The sequence below is a fragment of the Panthera onca genome, chromosome C2, assembly GCF_046562875.1.
Source record: "Panthera onca isolate mPanOnc1 chromosome C2, mPanOnc1 haplotype 2, whole genome shotgun sequence".
Lineage (NCBI taxonomy): Eukaryota > Metazoa > Chordata > Mammalia > Carnivora > Felidae > Panthera > Panthera onca.
In genome coordinates this window covers 69,584,516-69,612,062 of record NC_138347.1, presented here as the reverse complement: position 1 = coordinate 69,612,062, position 27,547 = coordinate 69,584,516, and the positions used below count along the sequence as shown (strand labels likewise).

The 27,547-nt window shown below is 43.0% G+C and overlaps 1 protein-coding gene across 7 annotated transcripts in view; it reads right to left on the bottom strand.

The window, feature by feature from the left end:
• The window catches only part of KALRN (kalirin RhoGEF kinase), a 668,576-nt gene that overhangs the window by 520,173 nt on the left and 120,856 nt on the right, over positions 1-27,547 (bottom strand). The gene's annotated exons all lie outside the window — the stretch shown is intronic.

Sequence of the window (27,547 nt, the reverse complement as noted above, 5' to 3'; positions counted from 1 at the left end):
TCATTTAGTGGCTAAAATGAACAAATCAGAAGACTATAGATGCTGGAGAGGATGTGGAGAAATGGGAACCCTCTTGCACTGTTGGTGGGAATGCAAACTGGTGCAGCCATTCTGGAAAACAGTGTGGAGGTTCCTCAAAAAATTAAAAATAGACCTACCCTATGACCCAGCAATAGCACTGCTAGGAGTTTACCGAAGGGATACAGGAGTGCTGATGCATAGGGGCACTTGTACCCCAATGTTTACAGCAGCACTCTCAACAATAGCCAAATTATGGAAAGAGCCTAAATGTCCATCAACTGACGGATGGATAAAGAAATCGTGGTTTATATACACAATGGAATACTACGTGGCAATGAGAAAGAATGAAATATGGCTGTTTGTAGCAACGTGGATGGAACTGGAGAGTGTTATGCTAAGTGAAATAAGTCATATGTTTTCACTCTTATGTGGATCCTGAGAAACTTAATGGAAGACCATGGGGATGGGGAAGGAAAAAAAAAAAGTTAGAGAGGGAGGGAGCCAAAACATAAGAGACTCTTAAAAACTGAGAACTGAGAGTTGATGGGGGGTGGAAGGGAGGGGAGGGTGGGTGATGGGTATTGAGGAGGGCACCTTTTGGGATGAGCACTGGGTATTGTATGGAAACCAATTTGACAATAAATTTCATACTAAAAATAAAATAAAAATAAAAATAAAAATAAAAATAAAAATATAAAATAAAATAAAATAAAATAAAATAAAATAAAATAAAATAAAATAAAATATTAACTCATTTAATCCTCACTTAAATCCTATGGAGTTTGCCACTGCTATTATCCCCATTTTACAATTGGGCACAATGGGGAATGGAGAAGAAAGTAGAACAAGGATTTTAACCCAGGAAATCTGGCTCCAGAATCCACGTATCTGACCAACACGGTGAATGTGTTTAAGACACCAGGGGCACCAAAATATCCATGAGTGGTGTACTCCTCAAGGCCAACCCCAAAGAAGGCAACATTATTCTAATAGTATTACTATTGCTCAAAGATGTCCTATGTCTTCTCTTTAGGAATTGTCCCGCAGGGTCTTGTGAATATCCTCCACTGAACACATCTTTTTCCTCTGATGAGGCAACCGACGCCAACAAACTGTGCCCTCAAGCTGAGTTACTCCATTCTAGGTCACCACTCAAGTGGGACTAACCATTTGAGACTTTGTCTCTGCCCTCCTAACCTGGCTCAAAGGGCAGTTACGTTGGCCCAGGGGCAGACCCCATAGGTCTGTCCCCAACTCACTGCTGAACATGCTTACAAACCAGGTCAAAATGAACACCCAGTGGCCTTGAAAATGAAAGGCAGAAGGGCAGCTGGCAGCAGGAGATGGGCACTACTACCATCTGAGTGGTGGAGGTGAGATGAGTTGTTCTTGGCTGACACATGACCCTTGGATTGCTTTGGGTATTCCTCTCACCCTTTTCTCCTCATCCCTGACTGCCTTGTGAGTTTATGAGGCAGCTTCCTCCCAGGGCATGACAGAAGGCAGTTGGCACTGTGTGCCAGATTTGCCCAGGCCAGAGCATCCTATGATGAGATGCTAATGAGAGAACAGAAAGGAACAGTGTAGCAACTACTAGTCATCCAAGAGTCCGAGCCAGACAGACCTTCCAAGGAGGGCAGACCCTCAGCCTAGGAACTAGGAGGATCACAGGGTATAGGGCCCAATGAAGAAGCCCCATAACTAGCAGCTTTACTTAGAGCTTTGAGAGAAATACAAAGCTTCTGATAGAGAAGGGAGAGAAACTCAAGGAGTCTAGAGTAAGCAGGGGACCCTAGGATAAACTTTGGCCTTAGGCATGAGACAAAGTCCTGGCAGGGTTGATTTCTTCTGAGGCTTCTCTCTTTGCTCGCAGATGGCCTCCCGTCTGCTGCATCTTCACATGGTTGCCCCTGTGTACACACTCGCTCTTGGTGTCTGTGTGTCCTAATCTCCTCTTCTTATAAGGACACCAGTCCTTTTGGATTAGGGCCTACCCTGATGGCTTCATTTTAACTCAATCAGTTTTTTTTAATATGAAATTTATTGTCAAATTGGTTTCCATATGACACCCAGTGCTCATCCCAACAGGTGCCCTCCTCAGTACCCATCACCCACCCTCTCCTGCCTTCCACCCCCCATCAACCCTCAGTTCTTTAAAGGCCCTATCTCCAAATACAGTCACATTCTGAGGTATTAGGGGTTAAGGCTTCAACATGTGAAAGGTGGAAACACAATTCAGTCCATAAAATCCTGTATATATAAATATATATTCAATATTTTTAACATTTCTGCCCCTCTTCCCCATCCCTTTATGTTTCTTCTTATGAGTTTTTTCATGCAGTATGAAAATCTTTAATGAGGAAGAACATCAGTAAAGATGCTGTTTTGGTCATCATGGTAGAGCAGCACAAGGAACCCAGGCAGAAAGCATATCCCTCAGGACTGGAGGCCAATACTGACATGGCTAAAGAGCCACTAGATGGAACCACATGGGATTGGGACACCAGATCCTTCAATCTCCCAGTCCTTGTCTTGGTTAATGCTCCCTACCTGTGGCAAGCAGACTCTAAGACTGTGCCCAGTGATCCTCACCTTCTAGTTTCCATACTCTCACGAAATTCCCTTTCCTTGAGTATACACTGGCCTAAAGGACTTGCTCCTTAACCAAGAGAATATGGAAGAGGTGATGAGATGTCACTTCTGTGATTAGGTTACATACAACTGTGACTTCCAACTCCTGGAATACTCTCTTTCCTCTTGACTTTGATGAAATAAGCTGCCATGTCGGAAAGACCCACATGGCAAGGAACTGAGATCAGCCAACAGCCAACTAGAAACTAAGGTCCTCAATCAAGTAACTCTTGAGTAACTGCCTATAACCATTAATTGAATTTGGAAGTGGATTGTTCTCAAGTCTTCACATGAGACCCCAGCCCTGGATAATACCTTGACTGCAGCTTCATGAGAGACTATGAGGACCCAATAAGCAATTCCTGAACTCCTGACCCACAAAACTTTAAGAGAATAAATTGTGTTATTTTAAGCCATTAAGTTTTGGAGTAACTAGCTACATAGCAATAGGTAACTGATACATTGCCCTAAAGTCTTCTCTCTAGCCCCCAAATATTTGCCACCCTATTGTTTTGACTTCTGACCAGTTAATATCTTCTAGTATCCACAATTGTATCTAATTCCCTTAGGATAATTTTACCTTGTATATGATTTTCACCAGATTGACTTTTCCTACTGCAAAAGGATGCAGTCACTCTAAAGCCACTCCTGGCATACTGAAAGCTAATGCAGAAACATCCAAACTTAGCTTGGTGACAAGATTCTTACCACAATCTGTTATAGGGTCACTATACTCTGTTCCTATAAAACTTGGCACTCACTCTTCCACTTGACTTGGTTTCTCTTTTCTATTTCCTCCTTTCTTCCCCATCAGAGGATAGATACTATGCTCCTGTATCCCTCAGAGTAATCACTCTCCACCACAAACTATATCTTCATAGCACATACATACCCATTCTAGGTCTGTCTCTCTCCTTTATGTCTAACTCTTTTCAAACTACCTCAGGAAAAGATTTCTTTCTCCTTGCCCTGTACTTTCTCCTCCCTGCTTTGTTCCATTTTTGAACCAAAAATAATCCAAATCATGGCTGATAAGTGCAAGCTCTATGCCAGGGATTTACACCTGCATCAGGAAAAAAGGCAGAACCATGCATTTTGAAGTAAATTAAAGCTAATAAAGAACCAAAACCAACAACTCTAAAGCCCTTGAAAGCACCCCGAAAACAACATCAGAGCATACAAAAGCTTCAACTATCCAACTCCTCATCATCTAATTTAATTTAACCTGCTTTTGATCATAAGCAGGTTTTCAAAAAAATAAAATAGGACTTCCCTTTGCTGAGTTTGTTTTTAAGCTTATTTATTTACTTTGAGAAAAAGGGGGAGGAGGGAAGGGCAGCAAGAGGGGGAGAAAGAGAAAGAATCCCAAGCAGGCTCTGCATTGTCGTGTGGAGTCTGATGCGGGGCTTGAACCCACGAACTGTGAGATCATGACATGAGCTGAAACTAAGAGTTGGACGCTTAAATGACTGAGCCACCCACGTGCCCCACTTTGCTGAGGTTTTTTCTATGCTTACTATTAAAACAATGTTGGTCTCTTTTTTTTTTTTTTTTTTTTTTTTTTTTTCATTGCAAATGTATGATATTTGGTGAGTTATTTTGGGTCTAGCCTGGGAATATTTAACCATTATACACAAATGTGTTGTTGTTGCTGTTGTTTTTCCAAAAGCACAAGACAAGTTTTGGCCCTTGACTTATTGATGAATTTTTAGAAATAACCCACTTATAAGATGGGGGTTATAAATACATGTAGAGTGAGGATGGTGTTATTCATTGGAATGAGAGAGGGGTAATGTGTATACATGATCAAGGGGCCAAGTGGAGCTGAGAGAAAGAACAGAGAGTGAAGCTGGCTATGGGAAGAGCCAGAGAGAGGAGAGTGGAAGGAAGGATGATGGTATTCAGAGGGTAACTGATACGTGAGGGGTACTGACCTAGAGCCCTGTTACTGTACTGAATCTTCACATCAGTCCTGCGAGGTAGGTCATCTTCTCCTACCACTTTTCAGATGAGAAGACTCATTCTTAGAGTGTTTATATAACCCACTGAAGGGCACACAGCTCATAAGTGTTGGGGTCAAGATTCCACTTGGGTCTTTTTGAAGAGCCAACAAGACCTTCTTGCCATTTCCCTGTGTACCCATCCCTTCTTTTTCTAGGTTAACAAAAAAGAGAGGGTGGATTTGTTCCACTTTTTCTGATGAAAGGTAAGGAAATACTAAAGCACAAAAGTAAACTGGCGGAGACAGTCTGGAAAACCAGAGTTTGTATTTCCCAAATCACAGAAAACCCTGTGGCCTTCAGGGTAGAAGCTGGAGGGCAGGAGAGGCTGGGTCTGCAACCACTTAGGGGTACTAGAAAGAGAATTCCAGGGCACTCTTTCCAAAAGCCACTATACAGCTTCTCCCACAGGTGAACACAGAACAGCCCTGGCAGAGAAGGACAAAGGCAAGATCAGCAGCTGAAAAGCCAAAACTATGAAACCAAGAAAGGCCAAACACCCTTCCCCCCAGACTCAAACTCAGCATCATTTGGATCATTGTTGGGATGTATGATGATAGGGGAAAACAGAGGAAAGGGAAGCTATGGCTTAATAAGTAAGACACAGCTGTGCACCCTGGGCATTCGTTTCTTTAAAATGTTTGCTCTGAAAGGATTATCTTCCTTTTACTGCTTGCTTAGTGTTGTTTAAACATCACCCTTTTAATAAAGAAGTATACTGTGAACCCAAGAGAGATATAAAACCTGTGTTCTTCTTTCATCTCAGGCAAACACTGGAATGCCACTACTTGGACCTGCACATTCAGGTGGAGCCCAGATCTGTCTTTTGAAAGAGCCCTCCACCCCCAGTGGAGCTGATGCAAGTAGTCCACACTACACTTCTGAAAACACTGTCTTAGATCGAGTAGCTGTGGGAAAGTGCACTTATTACACAGCAATGTACTGAATAGATTGTGACAGCTCTGCAAGACATGAGGCTTGGGAAACTGTGGGAAAACTGCAGAGGATAAGAAGAAACTTCTGGGCTACTGGCCACTAAAATACAATTACCTTCAACAGACTTCAAAACCCACTCCTTACTAGTACTTCACATGTATCTTCTGATTCCTTATGACCCCTTTCCTAGCTTCTGACTCATTGGGGACACTCATCTCCCTAAGTTGCCCCCAAATAACTGTCCCTCCTGATATTTTTACTAGACTACGGGCTGTAGTCAAGGTTACCAGAATATTGACTGTGTTTAAAATGCTGCAGAGAGGCAACTGAGGGCTTTGCCTGAGTCCACACTCGCCAAGCAACAGCCTTGCCCTGAGTGCATGGGAGGTGACTCACCTTCCCCTGGAGATGACATACACAAAGGTCTCCATCTGCACGGAACAGAGTGCCCAGATTCCCAGGTCCCATGGAAGGGAAAAAAGAGAGAACAAAGAAATCCAGCTAGCTTATCTCCTCCTGTAATGTTTCCCAGCTGGGCATTCTGTCCCCCTCTAACAAGAGAAATCACCTCCATCCCTTCTCAGGGATGGTCAAGTGATCTTTACTAAGTGCTCTGAGCCCTCGGATCCAGTGGGCCTCTCTGCCCCAGGAATCTGATAGAAAATCAATTTGTTGTCTCCTTTGCTTTCTGAATATCACAGATATTAATCAGGTAGGAGTTTGAATCAGATGATCTGCAAAGTCCCTCCTGATACCAACACTCTATAATTCCTTTTAGCCAAGGCCTGAGGATGCTGTTTTGGCATGAGGTAAGGAGACAATTGACATAAAGTCAGAAAATATAATTCCCTCCCAAAATCCCTTGAAAATAGAGGAAAGCTGTAGTATGATTAATCCAGAATTGGACTTTGTTTTGCATTTGAGGAAACTGAGGCCAGACTGGGGAAATAATGCACACACAGGTGATATTATTGATGGTTGAACTGGGTTGGACCCAGGACTCCTGGATTCTCATGCTTGTCCCCTTCCACCATTTAGGTCTACCACCTTTGGCTTAACACTATATGCCCTGACTTTTGGCATCAGCAGCTGGTTTACCATCTTAGGGGTATTTGGTTCCAGCTAATATCCCAAAGAGTCAACATCCTGAGCACACACATCCTGAGACACATCTTGAGTCAGATGGTTTAGGACAGGTGCCATGGCCACCTATTGAATGGCAGAAAGAAACCAGCCCTGGATTTTACAAGTCACCATAAATGCACCACAATGTGGGTAATCTATGTGTAGAATCCCGGGTAATAAAAATGATCACTTCACCAAATGCTATTGGGGGTTTCCCTAGGATGGATTCCCTGGTAACCCCAATTATCCCACTTGATCTTCTCCCAGGCAATCCTGATACAGTCCCAGTACTCTCGGAGGTGGAAGGCGACTGCATTAGAAGATGGATTTGGGTAAGCTAAACAGAAGCAAGGCAGGACCAAAAAGGCTGGCCAGGAGGCTTTGGAAGCACCTAAGGATAAGGTAAAAGGTGATGATAAGGAAAAAGGGATGCAGCCAAGTGGTTACAACTGGCTACTAGATCTACTTGGCGATGAAAAAAGAATGAAATCCGGCCATTTGCAACAACATGGATGGAACTGGAGGGTATTACGCTAAGTGAAATAAGTCAGTCAGAAAAAGATATATCATGTTTTCACTCATATGATAAATTTGAGAAACTTAATAGAAGACCATAGGGGAAGGGAAGGAAAAATAAGTTACAAACAGAGAGAGAGGCAAACCATAAGAGACTCTTAAATACAGAGAACAAATGGAGGGTTAATGGAGGTAGGGGTTTGGGGGAGGGCAGGAAAAATGGGCAATGGGCACTGAGGAGGGTACTTGTTGGAATGAGCACTGGGTGTTTTATATAAGTGATGAATCCTGAGAATCTACTCCTAAAGCCAAGACTATACTGTATGTTAGTTAACTTAACAATAAATCATAAATTAATTAATTAAAAAATGAAAAAAAATGGCTACTGGATTTGAAGACTGAGATGAGGCAGCCATGGGAGAGAGAAAAGCACAAAGAAACTCAAGGTGTTAAGTCTTGAGGAATAAAGGCAACTGTACCTTGGGAGAAGAGGCTGAATTTAATTTTAGACATGTTAAACAGGATATTCACAGGGTCACAGAGCTGAGAGCTAGAGAGAGAGCCAGAAATCTAAAGATGGGAGCAGGGTGGCCACATCCATGATAGTCCTGGACACTCAGCTGTGCAAACTGTGCTGGGGGTTCAGTGCCTCTAAGTGCATGTGTCTTCTGTTCCTAACATTTTGTAAGCATCTTGAGGGCAGAGAACTTGGTATGTTGTTATTCCATGTGCATTACCATACACAGCACAGGGAACAGAGAAGCACAGAACTGAAACCTCCTCTGGCTACACACACAAGCTGGGCAGTGCATGTCAGGTACAGGGCTCCACAAACTGTCTCACCTGCTACATCATTTTTCAAGACAACAAAAGTCAAGCTGGCCCAGGGCCATGGGGCATTGGTCCTACCAGCTTCCCCCGTCTCTTGGGAGGACAATACCAGGTATCCACAGAGACTAACCAGGCAAAAAAAGGAGTCTCTTCTGTGAATTAAATCCTGCCACTGTTTTCTCAATTCTGAAGATGATGACTAGATCACAGGACCCAAGCCATCCTCCAAATATCTTCCCTGCCGAGGATAATAAGAGTTGAAATCAAGAAAGAAAGAGTGGCTCTGGCCAACAAGGGAAGCTCCAGGCCTTTTGGGTGAGTCCTTGGCTACAAAGCCTTCTACCTTCAACTGAGGCCACACACACAGGTTTATCCTGGGCCAATGTCCAACTCCGGTTCCCAACCATGTAACCTTCCTATCCCTCCCTAGACTCTGATGCAAAGTCCCACCATATGTCTTTCTATACCTACCCCCACAATGAGAATAGCAGGGCTCACATAGCTCTTTCAACTCATGTGGTAAGGGCTAAGCAGACAAGTTGACAGCTAGATGCTGATATATTCCTCAAACAGGTGCATTCAACTTCTACAGAGTTACTGTCACTTAGGAACATATTTAAGGTAAGATCTATCTCTTTCCTTTTTGTCTGAGGCAGAAGCCAGCAAGGATGACTAGAGTCAGGGAATGCCTAAGAAACGTACAGGCATCCATTCTCCAGAGGGTACTATAAAGCTCCCCACTAACAGATGAATGGGGTCCCAGTGTGGTTCACCCTCTCCTTCTTCATGTGATCAGAGATCAAAAATCGAGAGCTTGAGCTCTGAAATAGACCTCAGCAACAACAACCTGCATTCACACTCAGGACTCTATACCCAGAACATACCCACTGGAAACCTCCAGCATGCCTATAGATTTCTTCCTTCCTCTCTCTTGTAGGAAAGCTCCTCTCTGGACATACTCCATTGACTATGGGTCTGAACAGGTCAGGCCTGCTCTGCAGGGGGAGGGGAACTAGCAGAAACCCAGTACCAGGGCCTGAGGGGAATCATCTACTTGGGCGCTTCTCCAGGGAGACAGCTATGATTCTGGACTTCTGTGCACTTTGCCCAATGGTCTGGCACCCTGAGGGTGAAAGAGGGGCCCTTCTGGCTCCAAGAAAGGAGTCCGATGCAGGAGTTTCTGGTAGAGGGGTCCAGAAGAGACAACCCAAACCTACGAGGAGATTGGTAGCAACTGACAAGAATGTAAACCTTGTCCTAAAATGGACAAATGCTGTACTCTTTTTTAAAAAAATTTTTAACACTTATTTATTATTGAGAGACAGAGCATGAGCATGAGAGGGGCAGAGAAGAGGAGACACAGAACAAGAAGCAGGCTCCAGGCTCTGAGCTGTCAGCACAGAACCCAACGTGGGGCTTGAACCCACAAACCACGAGATCATGACCTGAATCGAAGTCAGACACTTAACCAACTGAGCCACCCAGGCAACCCTACAAATGCTGTACTCTTAAGAGTTCCCACCTGACTGTTACAGCAAGTCTGCTGGAACATCAAGATGCCCTTGGCAATAATGAAAAGTGGGGCATTTTGTACTTCACAGAATCAATAAAAATATGTTTTATATATTTTCTTCTAAAGTTCCTAGAGAACTTTTATCTCTGTCTGGCTGGGGATTTCTGAGGCCTTGCCCCAGTCTTTCCAGTTGGCCCTGAGATGTGGCCACCCAAAACAATAGGAACTTGGCCCCTTCCTTCCTACTCTCCCTTCCCCTAATCATTAGGCCAGGAGGCCAAGAAAAAGTCAAATGAAGCAGAGGAAGCTTTGGTGCAATGGTTTATTAACTCCGACATGCCCCTCATCACCCCAAAACTTCAAATCATCCTAAGTACCACCTCTACAAAGTAGTTCCATCCTCAAAGCCTAAGAGAAGGTTAGCATCTACTCCTGATGCTGTGTGCCCTCTGACCAATACATTCCCTTCCTGTCTGGAACACCCATCTGGAATCCAAACATTGGCCACCACTTAAGCTCTGTTTTCCCAAAATTTCTCCTTCTAAATTTACTTTTTCTTCTTTATCAAATGTATTTTGGTCATTACAAAAGCAATGCATGTTCATCATAGGAATTTTTAAAAATAGAGTAAATAAAATGACCTAATGTCTCAATCCCATTCTTCATAAATTAACAGCATAAATAATATTTTTATGTGTTTCCTTCTAGTCAAGTTGCTGTGCATTTTTCCTTTTTTTTTTTTTTTTTCCCAGCTGGATCAGATAGCCTTTTCCCCCAGGTACATCACTTACTACTTGTATGACCTTGGATGAGTTATTTACTTAATCTCATGAAGCCAAATTTCCTGGCTAAAATGAGGTTGGGGGTGGAAGCTGGTTGTGGCAGCTGTGGTCATTCCTATTACATCTGCTTTTCAATAAACTTTCACTGAAATCAATTATCAGATCAGTCAATAAGGAAATAGGATTCAACTTATAAAATTCACATGACACACAACTTTTCGGAAACATTTGTCACATCCCAGGAGGCAGGTCATTCAAAGCATGGAATGGTTTTATTCTATCACTTCCTGTGGATATCACAGGCCCAGTACATGGGAGCAATGATGCACAGTATTGACAGGGTTGAAAATTATCACAAAGCTATCACTTACTGCACTCCTGCTATATTCTAGGAACTCTGCTAGACTCTTAGCAATTTTTTCCCTCCTGTTCTAAACAAACTTGCAAAACAAACTTCTGATCCCCATCCTACAGATAACTAGAGTAAAATGCTCACTCAAGAGCATTCAGAACTTCAGAACTAGACTTCAGAACTAGAAGGCTCAGGATCCCAATCTTCTGCGCCCAAATCCCACAATATTTCCCTAAGCAGTGACCTGGCTTTCTGTGCATAATTTCTGGTTGTTCCATTCAGTACTCAAGCAGAATTTCTTGTTGTATGAGATAGATTTTCTAGCTATTATTCTCAAACTTCCTCCTCTAGCCTTTCTGCAGGGGACCAGGATTAGGTAGGTGGGCCCATTCTGACCTACCCTGCTCACAGCAATCATGACAGAATAAAATAGGAAGACCTGGGGAAACTTGTGATCTTTTGGCCAGTATGCCAAAGTAAGGAGAAGAGGTAGGGGGATAGGGGTGAGACTGGATTGATTCAGGAACTCTGAATGAGGAACTTGGCTCATTCTTTCCATGGAATAGATTCTAAGTATTCCTAGAAGATCATTACCCATTGTTGAATGAATGACACCTCACATCAATCATATAAAATATATATACACAAGTTATAGATAAGGAAAATAAGATTCAGAGAAGTCAAATAACCTACTCAAAGCCATATGGCCAGTCACTACTAAAGGTGGATTGGCTAAACCCAGGTTTGCCCAACTCCCAAACCCATGCTTTTCCACTCCACCAAGATTCCCTCCTTACTAAGTGTCTGAAAATGTATGGAGGTAGAGTAAGGTTTTATGGGGAGGATGCTTATGACATCCATCAGAACCTTCCTCAGAATCTCCAGAAAGATTATTTTATTTGGGAACCTGATGGCAAACACTTGCAATTATTAAACCATCTTCCTGAGAATCCAAATTTTAATTGGATCTCCACAGCCAAAAATTCCTCAGGGAACATGCAGTTCAAACCTAAGGGAGAGTCAGAAAAACAGAAGGCTTTCTATGATAGACTGTTTACCAGTACTGGCCCCATCAATCCTCCCATTCATTTGTGCATGCTCCTTTGCAATATGACTTTGCCTCTCCTTCCATAAAGAGGTGGAATTAATCTTCCTACCCCCTGAATCTGAGTTAGTCTGAGACTTGTCTAAATCAAAAGAATACAGCAGAAGAGACACTATGTGACTTCTATGCCTCAACTTCTAAAGGTGTTACAGCTACTGCTTTCATCTCTTGGAACATTTCTACGATGATGTAAGGAGACTTAGTCTGATCTTCTGGTGGATGAGATGTTACAAGATGAACAGAGAGTTTCCCAACTGTTGGTAGCACCAACTGCCAGACATGTGAATGAAGCCATCTTAACTATCCAGACCTACCCAAGCTGTCAAATGACTAGAGCTACATAAGTGATTTCAGGTAAGACCAACAGAAGAACCACCCAGATGATCCCAACCCAAATGACAGAGGCTTAGAATTATAAGCACATAAGAAGTTGTTTTAAGCCACCAAGGTTTGGATATTTTGTTATGTAGCAAAAGATAACTGACACATCTTCCCTTTGCCTCTGGGAATACCTCCTTTACCTACCCTTCTCAGCAACCCTTTGGTTCTAGGCAACCCCTGTGTAGGACTTCTCTCAGAAGTTTCTTCCCAACAAACACTTGCATTCTGTATGTATTTATGCAGATATCCTACAAGCCCAGCATTGTGCTGGCAGGCATAGGGCATTCATAGATGTGTAAGTTGAGGACTCTTTCCTCAGTGAACTTATTACATATGTCAACAACCCAAGCCCCCAAACAATAGCAACACAAAACAAAATGTGAAGTGTACAGTTGAGCTGGGCACCACAGCATGTGCCCATGGTGGGCAGACATGTGAATAAATGGGAAACATGCAGAAAAGTAGCTCAGGGTCCAATTTCCCAAATCACCTTACAAAGGATTACTCCAGTGCACAAATCTATCACCTCTGAGAGCAGGGATGGCATAAAAACTGTGGGAACTGAAAAAGATTGTCAACTATATTTCAGATAAGGCAGATGATGTGGCTCATGGCCTGAAACTCTGCAGGCTCCAAGAACCCCAAGACTGGAGCCAGACAGCACATATAGTTTTAACTGCATAAAGAAGAACCAAGCCCAAGGGTTTCACAAGGGCTCATAAAAATGATAAAGGTTTAGAGACTGCTTTTCTTGATGTACAACTTCTCTGTGTGTACTCAAAAGGAAATGTCTTCTCTGGGGCGCCTGGGTGGCGCAGTCGGTTAAGCGTCCGACTTCAGCCAGGTCACGATCTCGCGGTCCGTGAGTTCGAGCCCCGCGTCAGGCTCTGGGTTGATGGCTCGGAGCCTGGAGCCTGTTTCCGATTCTGTGTCTCCCTCTCTCTCTGCCCCTCCCCCGTTCATGCTCTGTCTCTCTCTGTCCCAAAAATAAAAAATAAAATAAAATAAAATAAAAAAGTTGAAAAAGGAAATGTCTTCTCTCATATATTAAGCTGTTGGTCATAGTCAACCAATCCTTGTTGCCTTCTAAAAGAATTCCAAATTCCTTAGTTGACATTTAGAGGCTCTCCATGATCTGGGGCTAAAGATCTGGAGTTCTAATCCTAGCACTGCCATTTATTCACCCTGGCAATCTGTTTCTTAATCTGTAAAACTGGGATTTCACATGCATAGATCACAGGGAAGTTATGAAAAGTAACACATAACAAAGTGCCCAGTATTGCCCCTGGTACACAGTGGATGTTGTCTAAATGTAAACTTCCTTTCCAATGGTTCAACACCCTCCATCAAACTCAGAGAAGACAGATCCCTTCAGAAAAGTTTGTTAGATGCCAGGGAGGAGGTACAGTTATCTTGAAGTTGGATATGGTTGAAAAGGGACCAGAGTGACGGACTAGGTCCCTGTGTCCTTTGTTTGTTTTTACTGCACATCCCAAGTACATCTACACAGCAATCAGGCATCTAACTAAGGCTTTGCTAAAGTATTTTCTGAGAAGGGAACTTAGAAATGCTCTTGGTTGAGTTTTACCCAAGCCAACCCTACTTTTTTTTTTTTTAATTTTTTTAATGTCTATTTATTTTCGAGAGAGACAGAGCCTGAGCGGAGGAGGGGCAGAGAGAGTGGAAGACACAAAACCCAAAGCAAGCTCCAGGCTCTGAGCTGTCAGCACAGAGCCTGATGCAGGGCTTGAATCCATGAACTATGAGAGCATGACCTGAGCTGAAGTCAGACTCTCAACCGACAGTCATCCAGGCGTCCTAAGCCAACCCTACTCTTAACCCTACACTTCATACCCAACAATGGGCATTTGCCTCTTGTACTCAGAACACTGGTCCCACATTGGGATTGTTCTCACCCCCTTCTCCCATTTCTTCAGTGGAAGAAGCTCTCTAGGCCTCATTTTCTTAGTGCCACTCCAGCAAGACACCACTCTCACATCCAGGCCAAGTGAAAGTACCAGAGATAATCGCCCCTCACCTTTCCCCCTACCTGCTCCCCTATTGACAGGAAAGTCAGTCCACTGTTGGTAATAACTCTTTCCCTGTCTTTCTACAAATACATAGTCATATTCTATAGTAAAATGGGAAGCCAAACAGAACGAAATTTCCATCAGAGATCAATCAATACCATTGATTGAAGCAGCATTTCACTGAACAAGAGGCGCCAGGGAGTCATCGAAATCGTCCTCCCCTTCCCCTAAATGTACACATGCTGCCCCTCTGTCAACCTCTGGAATTTCACTGAATGAGTAGTTGTACATTGTCTACGAGTATCAGCCCCTGTCTAACCATAGCCTATAGTTAGGGAGAACCTATAGTTCTAAAACATCAACCACTAACTCAGGATTGGAGAGAAATAAGTTCCTATATACCTCATCCTATAGGGGGGTCCTCCCTGACCCAGTAAGCCAAACCCACCCCTATCCATACCCTATCATTTGTAAAGTGTGGTGGCTCCCAATCTCCAAACATGGATCCCCATAATTGCTCCATCACTCCCATCCAAATGATAGTCCTAACCCCTAAAGGGAAGGGAAATAATTTGTTAAGTGGCTCAATGTGTCAACCCTTCTGCCTGATTCTTTAAACATCATTCATTCCGACAACATCTCTGTGGGTAAGGCATTATTATTTCCACTTTACATATGAGTAAACTGAGGCTAATACAGCCCAAAGGTAACACAGTCAATAAATAAGACCTGCATCAAGGCCCATGTAGCTCAAAGCCATGACTTTACACCCAGGAGTCAACATTTAGAGTTGCACTCTCTTAGCATGTATTCTAACTCTACCTGCCTTTGTTTAGGAGTTCGCGCCTTTGCCGCTGGTTTCCTACACTCCAGCACAGTGTCATGTGCTTGGAGGTAGTGTTAACAATGGCAACAAACAAAGTTACTTTCCAAATCCTTCCCAGAGTCCTCTTCATCAGAGGCCCACTGAAACCTAACCCAAAACAAAAGGGCATGTGAATGTAGTTGCCACATTCATCAAAAGCAATGCACCTTCTACGATATTTAACACACTATGTTGTCATGATAGGACTCCATGAGTTAAAACCATAATGAAAAGACATGAGAGGGAAAGCCCAACAAGGAGACGTGCACAGAGGGTAGACAAAGAGTCACCTTTCATTTTAAAAAAATCTTTTAGCATTTATTCATTTTTGAGAGACAGAGAGAGACAGAGTACAAGCAAGGGAGGGGCAGAGAGAGAGGGAGACACAGAATCTGAAGCAGACTCCAGGCTCTGAGCTGTCAGCACAGAGTGCAGTATGGGGCTGAAACCTGTGAACTGTGAGATCATGACCTGAACTGAAGTCAGACGCTTAACTGACTGAGCCATCCAGATGCCCCCAAGAGTCACCTTTTCTATGAGCTCCCTCTTCATCTGGGAAAGAAGATAACACCACTCCCTCTCCCTAGGGAGCTTTCTCTAGATTTTGAACCCAGCTGGGCCCTGATCCAGGCCCACCACATGACCACTCATAAAGGGAGGTCACCACCACCTGGGGGCTCCCTTAAAGCCAAGGCAAACACAACTCTCCCTAGCAGAAGTCACCTCTCCATGCTATTCCCTGAACTCTTCCACATTGTCTAATTGACATTCCCAGAGCCTGGACAAGAGAATCAGTTGCCAATGGCAATCAAGCCCTACTGCTGCAAATCCAACTTCACCTTGATTGGCTTAGAGGTATAGACCTCAAGGAGGAGCCAGGACCAAGCTGCCTTTGTGTCTAATACATTCACTTCACAATCATCATGCCTTATACTCATGTAACTCTTCAACTTTTTAAAGGGCTTTCCAGTATCATCTCATCATCTCTTAATCTCACCGCAGTTCTTGGGGTGAATAACAATGTCCTCAGGCAGACAGGAACTCCTTACAGTTGTTTTGTCCCTCTCCACCAGCCTCAGCACCTTCAGAGACCAAAAGACTTTCAACAGAGGAGAAGCAGGAATATGATCTTCTCAATACAAAGCCACAAAATCACTCAGCCCTACAGATGGATAGGTCCTCAGCATCTCTCTAACTAGATTTCTCTTATCCTCAGCAGGGGTGCCCTGTAAAACAGCACTGTCCAGGAAACTTTCTATGATGATGGAAATGAATATATTTGCTCTGTCCAATACAGACCCCATTCACTAGTCACATGTAGCTACTGATCATTTGAAATGTGGCTAATGCAACAGAGAAGCTAAATTTTTAATTTTATTTTAATTTTAACTTTAATAGCCACATGTGGGTAGTGGCTACTATATGGGACAATGTGGTTCTGCAGCATCCCAACCAGACCTCATGGGCAATGGTAATTTATGACCTCAGTTTGTTATATGGTATTCCGCAGACCAAAGAACATTATGGAATTTTACACAGAGAATACCTAACATATGTGCTAAAAGAACCACAAGATGAAAAGGCTAACTGGATTACCCTTTGCCTACAGTTTGGATATTGATCACTTCAATAACAAAATGCTTACATTCTTACAGACTGAGCAGGTTAGAAACAGAGGAGATGCTAAAGACTATCTAGCTCAACCCCCTCATTTTATACATGGGAAAACAGACATGCTATATCTTTCTCCTCAGACTGTACCTGACAGACCTCATGTGTTCTAGGAATTCCTGTGTAGTTCCATACTTGCTCATAAAGATTCTGACAACTTGCCCAGTTACTCTGTTTCTCTGTGTTTACCAGGGTAAGAGCTAAGCTGGGGAGGAGATTACAATCACCACCATCACCATCAGCAACCAGGATCTCCTCCTCAATGATTTACAAGGGCCCAGAGGTCAGACCCTTGTAAACTGCAGGCAAAGAGCTAAGCCAGCGTAGAGGGTGGGGTAAGGGTGGGGGGATGGAGAGGGGGGTTGCTGGGGCCAGACTCCTGATGCAGAGCCCAGCAGTTCCTCTCTGGTTCCTGCCCACTGTCCATCTTCACTTGTCCAGTCACCTATTTGGAAAGTCCCTGATTTGATATTCAGAAAAAAATCTGTTTTCCTTTCATATGAGCTCAGAGCAGTGGTCTCAGTTTAAACTGAAGGCTTCTAGGCAAAACTGGCTCCCAGAGCAATTTCTTTCCCTTTGTTATTTGCTGAATGGGTCCCTGAAGAAAGGGGGCCCCCATTGGTGTGGGTCCTAGAAATGAAGATTTTAAAGTTATGGAGAGGGAAAAAAATCTAATTTTCTTATAAAAAGAAAATATCTTTTTCTCTGATTTTTTTAAATTGGAAATTCAGAAGAACACAGATGCATATAGGCCAATTTTTATTAGTGTTATTTAGAGATCTTTGGTCATACTGTTAAAGAGAAATGACTATGACATAAAAACATTATTCATCAAAAACTTATTGAATACCTTCTTTAGAGTCACTATACTAGGCATAGAGCATCTTATATCTTATAGAAGAGACAAGTAACATTCATCCATTCAGTATTTTTTGAGCCCCTACTAGACAAAGTTCCTATCTTCATAGAACTTATATTCCAGTAATGGGAGGCTTTCAATAATCATGTGTACAAAATAAAACTATTATTTCAGATAGCATAAGTCCTAAAAGAAAATAAAAACAGTAGGATAGAGCATGATGGGTGGGGTGGGGGATGTGCTACTTTTGCTACGGTGGTCAGGAAAGGCCACTTTAAGAAAGTGACATTTGAGCTAAAGTCTGAATGTTGGGAAGGAGGCAAATGAGAGGATGAGAGAAAATGCCCCAGGTAGAAGGAACACTAGGTACAAAGGCCCTGAGATGAGAACAAGATTGGTAAGGCCAGAGTGAAGTGAACAAGTGGGTAGTGGTTCAGAGAAGAGTTCTGAGGAAGAGGTAGGTGCAGATTACATAGGGCATTATAGGCAAGTAAAAGGTGTGGATGCTATTTCTAGACAATGGGAAGGCACTAGGGAGTTTTAAATGTGAGAGACAGAGATGATCAGATCTATAACACAAATACATACAATTATGGATAAAATATTTATAATAGGAAAATGACTACAAAGCAGGCCATTACAAAGTATTACAGGAACTATGTTAATAAGGAAACCTGCATCACTCATGGTGTGATAGCATTCCAGGCTATAACAGCAGGTGCAAACTTGTGTATATGTGAAACAACACTGTGAACATGATGGCACACTGGAGAGGACCACAGGTGGTCAGTCAGCATGGAGCCCAAGTAGGTATGAGCCATGCCTGGGAGACCTTAGACATCAGAAATTGCAGTCATTTTGCAGGCCACTGATTCTTAACTTGACCTTAAAATACTGGTATAAAGCCCTACTCAAGACCAATTAGATCAGAACTTCTGAGGTGGGAGGGCAGGCACCATTATATTTAAAAGTTCTCTGGGTGATGCTAATGTACAGTCAGGGCTGAGAACCACAGTAGGTGATGATTAAGGGGCCCTACATGGTTTGAGACAAGCAGTAACAATTATTTATTTTCCATTACAAATTTGTTTTTCCAAAGATTATATTTTAGAATACAGTATTTTTAAAGTATAATATATTCAAGTGATGATGACAAATTAATTACACTACATTTACATCTAAAAGTACTGAACATTGTCACAAATGGAGTCACAAGTTTCCATTCCTCCTAAACTCTGGCCCTTATGACAGTTTATGAGAAACCCAGAAACTTTTAAACAGAAGAAACCATCAACAGTACAGAACTGGTAGATTTTAGAACCAGAATAGTACTCCAGAGAGCTCCTTTATTTTATAGATATAAAAAGAGAGGCTCACTAAATGTCCATCAACCGACAAATGGATAAAGAAGATGTGGTTTATATATACAGTGGAATACTACTTGGCAATGAGAAAGAATGAAATCTGGCCATTTGTAGCAGCGTGGATAGAACTGGAGAGTATTATGTTAAGTGAAATAAGTCAGGCAGAGAAAGACAGAAGCCATATTTTTCACTCATATGTGGATCCTGAGAAACTTAACAGAAGACCATGGGGGAGGGGAAGGGGGAACAAAAAGTTACCGAGAGGAAAGGAGGCAAACCATTAGACTCTTAAATATTGAAAACAAACTGAGGGTTGATGAGGGGTGGGGGAAGGGGGAAAGTGGGTGATGGGCATTGAGGAGGGCTCCTGTTGGGATGAGCACTGGATGTTGTATGGAAACCAATTTGATAATAAGTTATATAAAAAAATAAAAGTAAATAATAAAAATAAAAACACCCTTGGAAATATTTTTAAGGAGAGAAAGAGAGAGAGAAAGAGAGAGAGAGAGAGAGAGAGAGAGAGGCAGGCTCAGAGAGGTATCATGACAAGGCCAAGGTTACCCAGGGTTAGCAGCAAGGACAGAAGTGGAGACCAAGCTTTTTCTACCACACCATGCTGCATGTTTATTACTCAAGAAAAGCCATCCTAATTTCTGGACTTGGCATCTTTCACAACATTAAGTAGATCATGAAAGAGCACTTAATTGTAGAAGAGAAATATAAAAGAGGAAAAGGATGGGGGGAAAAAACCAAACTAAATACAGTTTGGTGCACATACAACTTTATTTTTCAGGTTATCCCCTTAGTTTATGACTGCTAAAGTTACTGCTTCTTCTCATGCTTTCTTCTGCTATTTCCGTAGGCTTCTGCAAACTGAGAATTTATTCAAAGTAATACAAGTTTCCTACAGGTTAGCAATTCTTGTTCAAGGCACATATTTCAAGATGCAGACCCACATCTTTCTCCAGCCTCTGGAAGATAGAAGTATTTGAAGCAAGAGACATAGAAGACTGGGTCCTTTCCCCACGCAGCAGGATGCATTTCATAACAGAATCCCTGGCTCTATGTTAGAATCAAACACCTGAACATGTTTTGAGTCTATAGTTGAAATACCATCCCAGCACTGAAAGCTGAAATATGCTGTACATTTTAAATGTATGTCAGGCAAACGGAGCAGCAGTGCCATCTGCATTTATACTGACTGCCACCTTTGAGTTCCAGACCCAATATTCGCAGAGCAGCAATGACCAACCATGTAGTTCTTCTCCATTTCTTGATAAAGTCGTTCATTTTACTTTCCTCTGGACAAGGTGGAGGAAGTGCACTGAGATTTTAAATGCCAGCTAAGTTTATCTGAAAACAGAGGTAAAGGATGTCTCAGCCAAGGTCGCTGTCCAATCTGGATGCAGCAATACCCATCCATAGAAACTGACTTTGTACATTTAAGTGTGTGAGTTCTGCAGTGAATCCAAGAGATGGTGCTTTTTGCTACCACAATGACCAAAGAAGTGACTGGGTTCAAGCTAGACTGTGTGTCAGCTCTGAAAGCTATGACCATCCCCAGCAGAGGTAGATAATGCTACTGTGTCAACAGAAACAGTGGCTTGGCCAAGGCTTGGTCATCTTTGGTCATCTTTTCCATCTTTGGATGGAAGCAAATCTGCAGGCATTAAAAATCAGTCAGGTAGCCCAAGAGCAAGACTACATAGAGATAAACTCAGAAGGAGGAGCACAGAGCTTGGAGGTTAGCTCGGAGCAAGCCTAGAGGTGAAATGTGTGAAGTCCTCGGTAAAGGGCTTCCCAGCCCGAGTGGTCACTTCTGACTTCAGGACAGTCATCAGTATGCTTTCTTCAGCCAGAAATCCTTTGAAATTGTCTCTGCATCTTCTCAGGATATACTCAGAACTCTACCACTGTCTGGAATAGAGGTAAGGGTTCCCAGAACTGGGTAATCTTTCTGAGCTATAAAACCATACTTTATAGTCCTTTAAGATCCTTATTTTCATGAATAACTTAGGTATTTTGTTTTAAACTGCCAGAAGGACATCACTACTCTACATTATCTAGTTTTTTCTACAGACTCGCAGAGGCTTTTGTAGACTTATCCAATGTTTTTAAACCCTGAGTAAAGATCCTAAAATAGTTCCATGTCCTGTTGCAATATTTATACATTTATTCTACTTCTATATTGTTTCTTTTTACTTCTTATGCAGCTCCAATTCTAGAGCCTATTATGTGTTTTACAAACTATTTTTCTTTTCTATCCATTTTCTGGAGTGCATTCAGCTTGTAAACACCTATAAGGAACACGAACAAAAAAATCTACTTTAATGTCATGAACAGATTCAGGCTATAGAATGCACACTCTAATGCAGCATCAGATGAGGACATTTTTCTCCATACTGCTTTTATATCACTTGCAAGGTGATTTGTCAAAACAAATACTTTACCACTCTTCTCAATAAGACTTCATATATTCCATGCATGGTGGTTCCCTTCTATTTTTAATGCATCTGGAAACAAAAGATGGTTCAAGTGTCACTATCATGGAATTCACGGTTCCTTCTCCTCTGTGTAAGTGATCAACCACCCATCAGCAGTCCTGCAGGAGTCACTTGTCTTCATGGATGCTTCCATTGCCTGTTCATGTCCTCACTCTGAAGAGGTTTGCCAGGAATGCCTTCTGGAGCCAGAACTGATGTACACATGTAACCTTCCAGCCAATATCCACTTTCAGGGACTCATACCAACATGCCAGGAAAACACAGAGCTCTTTTTTAATTTTTATATATTTATTTATTTTTGTCCCTCTCATCTTTGAACATCATCTTTTTCTGTGCCATGTCTTGAACAGAGCTAAGGGGACTGTGGGTGGCTTGCATTTGTTCCCTGTATGGTCCTGGTGAGGATACTATGGTTTCGGACAGAGCAGCAGCAGGAAGTAGAGATGTGGAGTGCTAGAAGGAGGTTACCCCTTCTCACTCATGAAGAACTGCTTAATACAGCAGATTCATCCCACACATGAGATGCACTCAGTCATCTCTGTCTCCTTCAGACACCCTTATTTCCAGTGATGGTATTTGGAAGTCAAGCTTCTTCTCCTTTGGAATAACCTGTAGTGAGGAAGGTCTTCAGGTGCAGGAAGGAAGTTCCATTTTGCTAAGGAGAAAAAGGACAAAACTGTAGTTGGTGCTTCTCTAGTTTCCAGGCAATCTTCTCCATCATATATAACTCTAATAATCGCCCCTTCAGAGGGCACTAGGCAGTATTCCGCCTCTGAAGGCTCCACCTCAGGAGTAAGACTGGGTGTTTGACTTTGCCTTAGAGCACGGATTCACAAGAATTCAAAATAATTTACATACATTATGGAAATATTCCACTAGAGCTAAAACAGATTATAATGAGTTCAGATGAATTTAAACTCTTACCTTTCAGAGAGGAGACATCCCTTTTTTCTTTGTGAATCTCAAAGTGAAGGGCCACAAGGGGCTGATTTCCAACTTCCTTCCAACTCCTACACTTCACACTGGCTCTTACTCCTGCCACGCAAGGCAGTGAGCTTCTTGTTTTATAATCTCCACAGGTTCCAGCGAGAGTCCACTCCACCCAGACTTTTAAGGCCTAGTTAGGAGGACAGGAACTTGTCCTCCAACCTGTGGAGCAAAATTCAACAAGAAGAAGCCCACAAGGAAGGCACTGATTTTCCCTATCCCCAGCCCCCTCTCAGGAAAGTGGCTTCCTGCCTTGAAGGCAGAAGCACATGTAGCTGTTGCATCTGAGAGCTGTGCCTGGCTCTGTGCATGACTCAAAATCATCTGGCACCACGGGCATTCTACATTAAACAGTGTTGTGTCATTTTCGGAGATGACTTAGAGGAGGCACAATACAGGTTTCAATATTTGAACATGAAAATGCAAACATTTTATTTTGTGCTAAAATGAAACAACTTCTCAATCCAAAACATGTCCATCTTTCAGCCACTTTCTGAGTTATTCTTTAGGCCTCCCATAGGCTATGGGAGACTCCTCTGAAACTGAGAGGCTATCAGACAATATTTATGCCTGTGGTTCTGATCTTCAGAAGCAGCTCAGAGCTAGGAGAGGAGAAAATTGGAAGGTAATCCTATCAGGCTTTGATGTGGAAGCCCATAGGCCTGCAGAATGAAATGCTCTGGGAGGTGTGTAAATAGCTCTGGCTTCTGGGAGCAAAGTCTGGGCCAAAGGACTGGGGTCTGTGATAGCATGAGACACTTTTGGTCAAGTGCCTGAAGCCACATGGGACTCCCATGTTTCTGTGCTGTAGATGTAAATCCATTTGCACCCTGACATCTTGGGATGAAAAGTAAATAGGGTACCAAAGGGAAGAAGAAAGAGGAAAGAATAGTGCTGAGGACTGGACATAACCTTGGGGCAGAGTCAGAGCCAGAAAGGTGACCTCAGATCACATGTTATTAAGTACAGTTTACAGTTCATCTCAATTCCAATTATTGTGATCTAATTTATCCACTCCCAAGGGAATTTCTAAAGCCATCCAAAAGTAATAACAATAATCCACTGTGTTAATGGAGTCCTGGTAAACAGGGCTAATTCCTCACACTGACCGTAAATATGAGCATTCACCACAAAGTGCAATAATTGTCTTGTACTAACACTCGAATGTCAAATTTGCTTGAACGTCATCTGCATTTCTCGTGGGGGAGGTGCTTGTGGGTTTTTTGTGTGTGTGGTAAAATATACATAACATAAAATTTAGCATTTTAACTATTATTTTTAAGTGTACATACAGTTCAGTGCCATTAAGTACATTTACATTGCTGTATAACCATCACCACCATCCATGTCCAGAACCTCTTCATCACCCCAAACTGAAAACTGTATTATTTTTCACACAGTCTGTGAGCTACCCCAGACCCCAAAACACAAGGAATCTGCCTGTGCTTCACATTCAGCCCTGGGGAGAATTCTAAGATACAACATGATATGGCATTTTAAGATTTACAAAGTGTTCTTTTTTAATGCACACACGACTTATATGCCTCCTGCAAAAGGGAGAAGAGCAAGGCTCAGAGAGGGGGACAGACTTGCTCAAACACAACAGTGACAATAGATGGGAAACGAGCTAGGCTTCCAGTGCACATCCCACTGCACCTCATCACCGCTAACACTAAGGAGGAAGAAGAGAAGGCCCCGCCTAAGTGGTGCTTGACAAGATCCTCCAAGGGCAGAGCTGTGTCTTGCCCCACCCTCTACTTTATGGGTTCTCACTGCTTTGAGGACAGAGAGCCAGAGCTGTCTGGGGACCCAGAAAAAAAAAGGGGGGGGGAGTTCTCATTCACATCATTCATTACAAAAGCCAATTGGGGTAGTTTAGTACTTTCTCTCCTCTCCTTCCCTTGCATCAAAGCAAACCCACACCCCATCCACTTTTTTTACAAGATCACCATAATAACACCCTCTTCCAGCCCTCTTTCCAGCACACACCTCCTCTATTTCTGATGATCATTTTAACCAAGTTTCTTCTGCATAAAAATGGAAGCAAGCAACAGACTCCACCTGGTGTGATCTCTCCTTCCTGCACCTCACAGGGGTGGCACTGGCCATGACCTGACCCCACTGTGTTGGTTTACTAGGGCTGCCACAACAAATTACCACAAAATAGATGGCTTAAAACGACAGAAATGTATTCTCCCACAGTTCAAGCCAGAAGTCCAAAATCAAGGTGTCAGCAGTGCCATGTCAGCCTTCCCACCTAAGGCTCTAGGGAAGATCCTTCATTGCCTGCTGTTAGTTTCTAGTAGGTCCTGACAATCCCTGGCATTCCTGGGCTTGAAGCTACATCACTCTTCTCTGTCTTCACCTTCACAGGACCCTCTTCTATATGTGTCCTCTGCTCTTCTTATAAGAACATCATCCATTGGATTTAGAGTCCACCCTAATCCAGTATGACCCCACCCTACCTTAACTAACCACATCTGCAAGGACTCTATTTCCAAATAAGGTCATATTCTGAGGTTTCAGATAGACATGAACTTTCAGAAGACACTTATTCAACCCCCATTAACCTATCTTTCATCTTTAAGATGTGTTAAATCCAATTTCTTGTTTTCTTTGGAGCTTTTTGGGTTTTACCTTCAGTACCTGTTTCATTTAAATCCTACTCTTGACCACTTTGTTGAAAACCAGTCTGAGGCATCTGCCTCCATTCCCCCTACCCCATTAAACATCTCCAGACCTCACTTTAAAATGGGTGCCTGGACACCAGGTCAAGAAAGAAATAATAGTAAGTTGCCCAGAAGGGTTCATTATTTCATCTCTCCCCATTCACCCAAGAAGCAATGTGTGCTCACCTCACATTCAGTATTGCGCTGGGGGCTAAGGTGTTCCTGCCCTCAAAGGGCTTAGTGCATGTAAGAGAAGTGAGCTACTGCATAGCTAGATGACCCGAGAAAGTGAAAGAATCAAATACTGAAGGATAGAGTAGATGACACAGATGGAGTAGCAAATGACACGGGACAACCTGGGGAAAGGCACGAAGATACAAATAACCCTGGAGTCTTCTGGGGACTGTGAACAGAACACATCTGACTACACAATGGGCTTTGCTGCAGAGAGTAGGCTGGATCAATGACACGGTTGTGAAGATTACTGTGGGTGGATATGTACCTGATCCTATAGGGCCTTCAGTCCAGGCCAAGAGGACCCATTAATGGTTTCGAAGCAATTGGGAAGTTTGACTAAGTGGTGTTCAGGGAAGCCAGAGCTAGCTGGGTGTGGATGATGGACTGGGAGGAGTAGAAAGTTGGCAGGAAAGCCCTGGCTGGGAGCCCAGTTAAGAAGACAGGCTCCAGGGCCAGAGCTTTATTCCTCCACTAGCAGTGAATCCCCATCCATTGCAGTAACCTTCCGTCAGACTCTGCAATCAATACAGCCATCCTGACATGGCTGGGGGCAGGGCACCTGGCTGGCCTCCAGCCCTCCCTTCCCATTAACATGATGAGTTGCAGAGGGCATGTCAGGCAGAGCTTTCAGTGAATTCCAGGAATGGAGATCCCCTTCAGACAAAATCCCTGAAGAGAAGCTCAAGAGTGCTTTGCAAATCAACACACGAACACCTCTTATGTACAATGGTCTGTCCAGAGAGGACAGAATCACGATCTCAGCTCAGATCCTGTTTCTTCCCACTGTTGCACTTCCCTAGGACTGGTGCTAGCATTTATGAGGTAACAAAGTGACCTGAGCTCAGGTACTATTTTGCAGCAGAGGACACCATATAGGTGATTATTGTCTGCGATTACATTGGGATCTTCCCAAGAAGGTGGACCGTCTTCCCCATAAGGCTCCCTCTATCAGGGCCCTTCCTATCACCAGAAACAAAGCCTAGGGGAGGTTGTAACACACCCCATATTCTCTGTCCTCCTCATTCACCCACAAACTCCCCTGCTTAACACCTTAAGGAGCAGAGGGAGAAGTGGAGGTGACATGGAGGGGGCAGGAGCAAACCAGAATATGGTGGGCAGAATAATTTCTTAGGTCCACAAGGTACATCTCTGATCCATCTGCCTTAGGCCTTCCTGGAGAAATACAAGCAGAAGAAGGGAGATCCAAGGATCAGGAGGATGGTTGACTCCTTTGGCTTCCCTTCTCCTTAAGAAAAGCTTTGTATACCATCACAGGAAGCTTCCACTGACCCCATACCACCGCCATCCTTGCAGGCTGTAGACCAGCCCAGAGCAACAGGCATCAGGAAAGAGCTGTGGAGGGTGGTTGCAGGGGAAAGGGGCAGGCATGGGAATTTCCTGAATGCAGCTAAGGCGCTAGGGGAGAAAAGTCACACTCTCCACTTCCACCTGCTATTAAACTGGAAGTTCGAGCTTTGCTAGAAATAGATGGTACACAGGACAGGAGTCCAAAGGAAAATAACCATCCTCCAGATTGTTTTCCCTTTTTTAGCAATCAATCTAATTTGAAAGACATAACAACTTCCACCCCCTTTATTTCTGAAGAGAGATGCAAACAGGTGATCTATTTGTACTAAAATTAACTCCCTCTATGTGTAACTTCTTGATGATATTCATATATTGAATCTGACTCACACTTTTGATGTGGAAAGGTTTTATTAACATAACTACTTATCCCAGCCCACTCCCACTGGGATTCGTGGCTCTTGCCCAAAGTACATTTTGGCTATTTCTATGTTACCTTAAATTCTGGCACAGATTAATGTTTCATGACAATCACATTCACAGATTCTATGAGAAATTCCTGGCTGTCCCTAGGTAACAATAATGAAGCGAAATTGAAAGTAAGAAGCAGCTTTGTCTACACAAGCAAGGACGCCTAGATTGCAGAGTCTGGAGACCCGGGATATTATCACAGCACTGTGATCCAGTCACTTGTGTCCTCAGAGTCTCAGGCTCCTCATCTGTAGAATGAGCTTGCTGGCCTCACACAGTTCTCAGTTCTCTTCCAGCTCTGACTTCCTGTGATTGTAAAAGACATTTAAAAATATCTCCAGGGAAAGAAATCTCACATTATTTAGTCGTGAGAAGATTGAACTAATGATATC